This window comes from Gossypium hirsutum, chromosome A05, assembly GCF_007990345.1.
Source record: "Gossypium hirsutum isolate 1008001.06 chromosome A05, Gossypium_hirsutum_v2.1, whole genome shotgun sequence".
NCBI classification, from domain to species: domain Eukaryota; kingdom Viridiplantae; phylum Streptophyta; class Magnoliopsida; order Malvales; family Malvaceae; genus Gossypium; species Gossypium hirsutum.
Genome location: NC_053428.1, coordinates 10,572,916 through 10,580,519, shown reverse-complemented (window position 1 = coordinate 10,580,519; position 7,604 = coordinate 10,572,916).

Here is a 7,604-nt window from a genome sequence, read left to right as displayed (position 1 = left end):
AAATATCTTGTTTAACAATACTTTTATCTCAAAAGTATTTTGTGTGTAACACTCCTTACCCATATTCGTCGTTGGAATAGGGCACGAGGCATTTTCGAAATTTACTGAATTAATTTTTTCATTATTACGAGTTAAATACTATTTGTTTACCGAAACATGTTATGACGTCCCTTAGATGGGCCTCCGAAGCCAAAAACATACATCGGGACCAAATCGAAAATAAATCAAAATCATAAGGAATTTTTTGCAAAACTCTAATTTTTTTATGAACTTAATATAACTCATTTATAGATATCTAACATTTCCTGTAATTTTAAACCAATAACAATTCAAATCAACATATTTTCAGGATAGATTGATACATATCCATAAGATAATCTCATCACATACCAAAACCAGGATTTGTTAGCCATACCAATGGCTAACTTTATATTCATTTCATGTTAATTTATACATGTCATTGATTTCCAAAATAAAGTTTCTTGATATACCAAAATGTTGAGGTTGATAGTGTGATGTGTCTCCGACCCAATCCAACCTCCAAGCTCTTAATACTATAAAATAGGGAAAAAGGAAACAAGGTAAGCACGTTGTGCTTAGTAAGCCCATGTAACAAGAATTATATTTACCTAATATTTTCAATACAAGACAATAAATATTCATACATCCATTCAATTTACCATTTACCTATCACACACAAACTCAATCAAAATATTAATAAAATAGCATCATATGAGTTCAATATAAAGATTAATGATAGATGATGTAATACCCCGAAATTTTTTATAGTAAAATATTATTCATGATATAATAAAATAAGGAAATAAAGTGACAAAAAGGGAATTTTTGAGTTATGTCAATATTGGGAAGTATAATATGATATATTAATTCAAGAAAGGACTAAATTGCAAAGATGAGAAAAGTCTTGTTGCACAAGAGTAAATACTCAAAATTTAAGGGGTTGAAGTGTAAATATAAAAAAGTTAAAGACTAATGGTGCAAATATTTTAAGGGTGGAATGATCTAAAAACCAAGAAAAATTGATGAATTAGGACCAAATTGAATAGGTGAAAAATTTGAGGGACTAAATCACAATTTTACCAAATTAAGTGATGACTTAAGGATGGAATTCTAAAAGATCATGAAGGGCAGAATGGTCAATTAGTAAGAGAGAGAATTCTAGAATGTAATGATTATGTTAATGATGTTTTAAATTAATTAATTAGATAAATATTATTTTATTAATATTTTTATGAGATGTTTATTATTATATTATTATTATTTATTTAGTATAAAAGGAAGGAAAGGTGGAGAATTAACATCTCATTTTCTTTCCCATGCAACCAACGTTAGAAGAGAAGGAAAAGAAAGAAATTTTATTTTCTTTACAATTTGGTCCTTCCACCAAAAATTCACCATTTTCACCTAGAAATCAAAAGAATTTCCATAGCTACTAAGAGAGAAAAATGTTAAGGAGACCATGGGGAGTTAGAATATCAAGCTGGATTCAAGAAATAGAAGCTGGAGGAGAGAGAAAATCAAGTTAAAGATTAGTATCAATAGAACAAGATAAGTATATCAAGATTTCAATATGTTTTTAAGTTTGTTATTATTGACAAAGCATGAAAATAATGTTATAGTAGAGTTTTCTTACTAAGGTCCTATGTTCTTGATATGTTAGTGAAGAGAAAATAAGAGAAAGTGATGAGAAATGGTGTAACACCCCTTACCCTATCCAAGGCCGGGCTAAGGTACGAGGCATTACCAGACAAACATACAAACATTAAACTAAAATACGAGCCATAAAATTTTATTCATATTTCAAAGCGTTCATTCTTTTACATATAGTCCCTTATTTGAGTCTACGGACCCAAAACATACTTTAGAAAGGGTTTGAGACTAAACTGAGAACTTACGAAAATCTTGGAAATTTCATGCTTTAAGGCTCCACACGCCCGTGTCCCAAAGTCGTGTTCCATACACGGCTGAGACACATGGTCGTGTCTCTGCCTGTGTGGAATATGCCTAGGCTATTTTTCAAGCTTTGGTCGACCTTGATCTCTTACACACTTATACAAAATCAAAAGCATATAACATGGTATTCATTTAATGATTACAAATCCTCAATTAAACCACAAATATAGCATTTGTATGTCATCATACATGTGTCTCTCATACTCATTTTACTTTGTTTATTATAGTACCACTTATACATTTATACCAAGATTATCATCTTACCAAATATCTTCAGCTTAATCATCAAGCATTCATATTTAAAGCTAGATCATATCTTTATAAAATACCACGATTCAGATGCGCAGAATAACATGTTTGCTTGAAACATTTCAATTCAATTTCATACCCAACAAGCATTACATTGAGACTAGTCATATATATATACATGTCATGATACATAACATTCTCTTTTTGTTTTCTTATAAACACATATCATTTATTTCATTATATCAATATTTCATATACCATAGTTTCCATGTATTCCACATATATTTATTTTCCTCCTCCTCCTCTCCATTCCACATCCTTAATGTTTATAGCATTCTTGTAAGTACGATTTCACAATTTACTAATAAATGTTCACATCAAACTGTCCACACGAGTCATAGTCACTTAATTATTTATAATTCAAGCTACAGAGCTCCAAATTAAGATCCGTAAATTTCCCCTAAAACTAGACTCACATATCGTTCCACCATAAAATTTTCATAATTTTTGGTTTAGCCAATTAGTACATTTTATTCATTAAAGTTTCCCCTATTTCACTTTCTGACAGTTCTGACCTCTCTTCACTAAAAAATAATTATCTCACAGTACAAAACTCGGATAATGTTCTTGTTGATTTATCTTGAAAATAGACTCATTATGGATTTTAAAAATATAATTTTGAGACTCTAATTATTTTTCTCCAAATTTTTGTGATTTTCCAAAGTCAGAACAGGGGATCACGTAATCATTCTGAATCAGTCTCACAAAAACATAAATATCTCAAAATATAGAACTCCTTTGCTTTGTATGTTTCTTTTATATGAAAATAGACTCATTAAGATTTAATTTGATATCTCATTCAGTCTCTGATTCAATTTATACTATTTTTGGTGATTTTTCAAAATCACGTCACTGCTACTGTCCAAAACAGTTTTATTGCTAATTCACTCTTTCATACTTTCTTTGTATTAACCTCATTTTAACATACATATCACAAATAATTTTCACCACATTTCATACATCACAAGTATAGACCCATGATCACAAGGTGACCATAAAATCATCCTCATGTATAACTTACTTGTTTATAACCTTACCACATTCTGGTCACTTAATGAACACATCATTCACATAACCAAGTTCTTGCACATATTCATCACAAAACTCACAAAGTAATACATAGAGAGTCTCCCGTTGAACACTTCGGATCAATCCTCGATACTTGGTGGTTTCAGCACATAGCTCCACCCATCATATAGTTCGGCTCTCTTGTACACATGGTGAACACTTAGTACCACCCATGTGACCTAGCCAGTTTATCTCGTAACTTTCTTGTCTACATGGTGTCCTTCACTTGGAACCACGCATGCGACCTAGCTAGATATATCCCGTAGCTCTCTTGTCTACATGGTGTACACATAGTATCACCCATGCGACCTAGCTACATCATAATGTCTTGTAGCTCTCTTGTACACATGATGTGCACTCAGCACTATACATGTGACCTAGCTACATACCATCTGTATCATCCAATCTTTCCGAAGGTTCAACCGGGATTTCTCTCTCTTTTCCAACAATTTCACCAATCAAGTAATTATCCACAAACATATTTCCAATATTTTTATAAAATATCATAATACAAGTAATAGTGATGTATTACTTACATATAAACTTACATCTCATTTAATATCAACGCATTAACATTAAATTACACATTGTCTTATTAAAAATCATATGAACTTACAATTTCCCATCATATCCATAATCATAGAAATCACATTTATGTATGATAATTCAATGCACTTCATGTACCATAGACATATTTTTAAATCAATTCATAAACTTGGCACCATAATCATTTAATTTAACATAATTCAATTAATTCACTAAATTTAACTTTCAAATATAAATTACAGCATTATTGTTGTATTATTATCATACCAACTTACATACTTTCCACACCTCTGAGATCATAGTAAATATATCAATTTTACATTGAAATATGCATAAATTAATGCTTATTATACATATGAATTTACCTTGATATTAAAACGGTCATTTTACCAACTTTCCCAATTTTCGATTTTTCTCTCATTCTAGGTTCAAATCTCATTTTCCGGGATCTAAAACATCATATTTTACTTATTTAATTAATGTACTATTCAAAACAGTCCTTAACTCAAACTTTTGAAAAATTACAATTTTACCCCTAAACTTTTGCATATTTACACTTTTGCCCCTAGGCTCGGGAATTAAACTTCATCCCTTATTCTTATGTTTTATGACATGATGATCACTTTTCCCTTCTATGGCAACATCAAATTCTCACTCTAACATATACTTATGACTATTAGGTATTTTTATCGATTAAGCCATTTTGCTCGTTTTCACTTAAAACCGAGTAGCACAAGTTGTCTAACATAACTTAAAATGTCATATTGTATCATAAAATACCAGAATACACAAATTTTACCTATGGGTATTTTTCCAAATATGAACCCTAGGTTGAATTATTGCTAGCATAAGCTAAATTAAGTTACCGGGACTCCAAAACGTAAAGAACTTGAAAAACGGGGTTAGAACGGACTTACAATTGAGCTTGGGAAGCTTGAAAACCCTAGCCATGGAGTCTCCCTTGGTATACACGTCCATGGTGAAGAAGATGAGCAAAATTGGCTTTTAATTTTGTATTTTAATTCATTTTACCCCTAAATGACCAAAATACCCTTACTACTAAACTTTCCAAAAATTCCATCCATGTCCAATTTTTGTCCATAACTTAGAAATTGGTTAAATTTCTATTTAAGACCTCCTAATTAATATTTCAAATCAATTTCATACTAGAAACTTCTAGAATGCAAGTTTTGCAACTTATTCAATCTAGTCCCTAACTTCGAATTAAGCACTTTATGCATAGAATTTCTTCACGAAATTTTCACACAATCATGCAATCATATCATAGACCTCAAAATAATCATAAAATAATTATTTATATCTCAGATTTTGTGGTCCCGAAACCTCTGTTCCAACTAGACCCAATTTTGGGCTATTACAAATGGTGTAGAAAAAGAAAATAAGGGTGTTATAACATGGTAATTAATATCTAGTACTAAAATAGTTTTGGACAGCAGCAGTAGTCTAACTTTGAAAAATCATCAAAAATTGTAGAAATCTAATTACAGTATGAATAAAATATTAAATTAAATCTTATTAAGTCTAGTTTCTTATAGAAGAAATGATGTAAGAAATGGAATTTTAAATCATGAGATATGATGAATTTTGTGAGACAAGGTCAGAATGATTTCGGGTTCCCCTGTTCTGACTTTATAAAATCATAAAAAATTGGATAGAAATAATTATGGGATTAAATTTATATTTTTAGAATCATGAATGAGTATATTTTCAATAGAAACAAACAGGAACATCATTTGAATTCTGTACGAGGAGATAATTAATTTTTAGTGAAGAAGGGTCAGAATTATCAGATAGTAGAACAAGGGTAACTTTAAAGAATAAACTGTACTTATTGGCTAAACCAAAAATTCTGAAAATTTTTTGGTAAGAATATATATGAGTGTAGTTTCAGGGAAAATTATCAGATCTTAATTTAGAGTTCTATAGCTCCAGATATAAATAATTTAGTGATTATGACGCAGATAGACAGCTTGAATATTCATAAAAGTAAATAATAAAAATTATGGATAATGTTACTTACAAGTGTGTTATCTACATTAAGGATGTGGAATGGAGAGGAGAAAGAGGAAAAATATGTATGAATATTCATCTAGCATGGCTAATTTGTATATTTTAGGCTCAGGGACTAAATTGAATAAAAGTAAAACTTTATGGGTAATTTTATAAAAATGTCAGAAATGACCAAATTGCATGAAATGGATTATTTTATTATTTAAATTACAAAATTGAATGAAATTATTAATTTAGTTCAAGATCGGGGGAAAACATGTTTTAGGGATTAAATTGAAAAGTGTTGAAATTATGGAAAATTCTGATATTTTATAGAATTCATGAACTGTTATCAATACATATGTGAATAATAGCAGGAAATAAGAATTAAATTGCAATAATTTTATTTTTCCTGACCCAAAGGATGAAATCATCATTAATTAAAAGTTTAGGGGCAAAATGGTAATTTTGCCTAGAGCATTAGTTAAATGCATTAGAATATGAAATGAATGAAAATGATGATCAAATTTATTTATAAAGATCCAGACGACTCAAATATGAGACTTGATCGTAGAAAAGAAAATATATCGGATTAATGAAATTATAAAAACAAACAAGCAATGAGGTAAGTTCGTGTAACTTGAATTATATTCTTAAATGCTTGAAATGTATGTTATTGATGTGAAAATAATTTGAACGTTCATTGTATGAAAATTGATGGAACATTGATATATTTGATAAAAAGGGGAAGAAATCCCGGTTGAATAAAAGGAAATTTCGATGGATCTCTGAAAAGGAATTGACGGTAAAAAGGATCTAGCCTGGACGGGTGATCCTATCCTGATATAGCCCTCCCGAAGAATACGTGTAAATGGATTTAGCCCGGACGGGTAATCCGAATTAGGGTCTGAATTTAGCCTGGACTGGTAATTCAGATCCAAGCTCATTAGAGTAATTGTCGTTATAGGGGATTTAGCCTGGACTGGTAATCCCACTGTATGTAACACCCCAACGCCCGAAACCATCAACGGAGCCAAGCTTGAGGTGTTACTAAACTTATCTTACATTTTAAACAACTCTAAACCACTTATTTTAATTTTCGGAATAAATTGTTTTTCTGCGTCATGGTTGCTTAAAAATTCATTTCTCGAGTTTCAAAACTAAAAATTAAGATCCGTAAATTTTTCCTGAAACTAGACTCATATATCTATCTACTAATTTTTTTCTAGAATTTTTGACTTGGCCAATTAGTAAATTTTATTAGTTAAAGTTTCCCCTGTTTCAAAACTCGACTGCACTGACGTCTTCTTACTACGAACCATGTTTCTTCCTGTAAAAAATTCATATGACTAAGACGTATGTTTCTCTTAAAACTAGATTCAACAAGGATTCTAACCATATAAAGTAAACCTTATAATTAGTTTTTTACAATTTATGGTGAATTTCCAAAGTTGAAATAGGGGATCTAGAAATCTCTCTGACCCTATTTCACTAAAACTCAGATATCTCATAAAATATAATACCTTTACCTTTTTTGCTTATTCCATAAGAAAATATACATAATAAGATTTAATTTCATATATTATTCATCTTCAAAATATGTTTCTACAATTTTTAGTGATTTTTAAAAGTTACGTCATTTCTGTTACTTGAATCTGTTTTTAGGTTACTTTCACATTTTTCATAATTTTCATGTG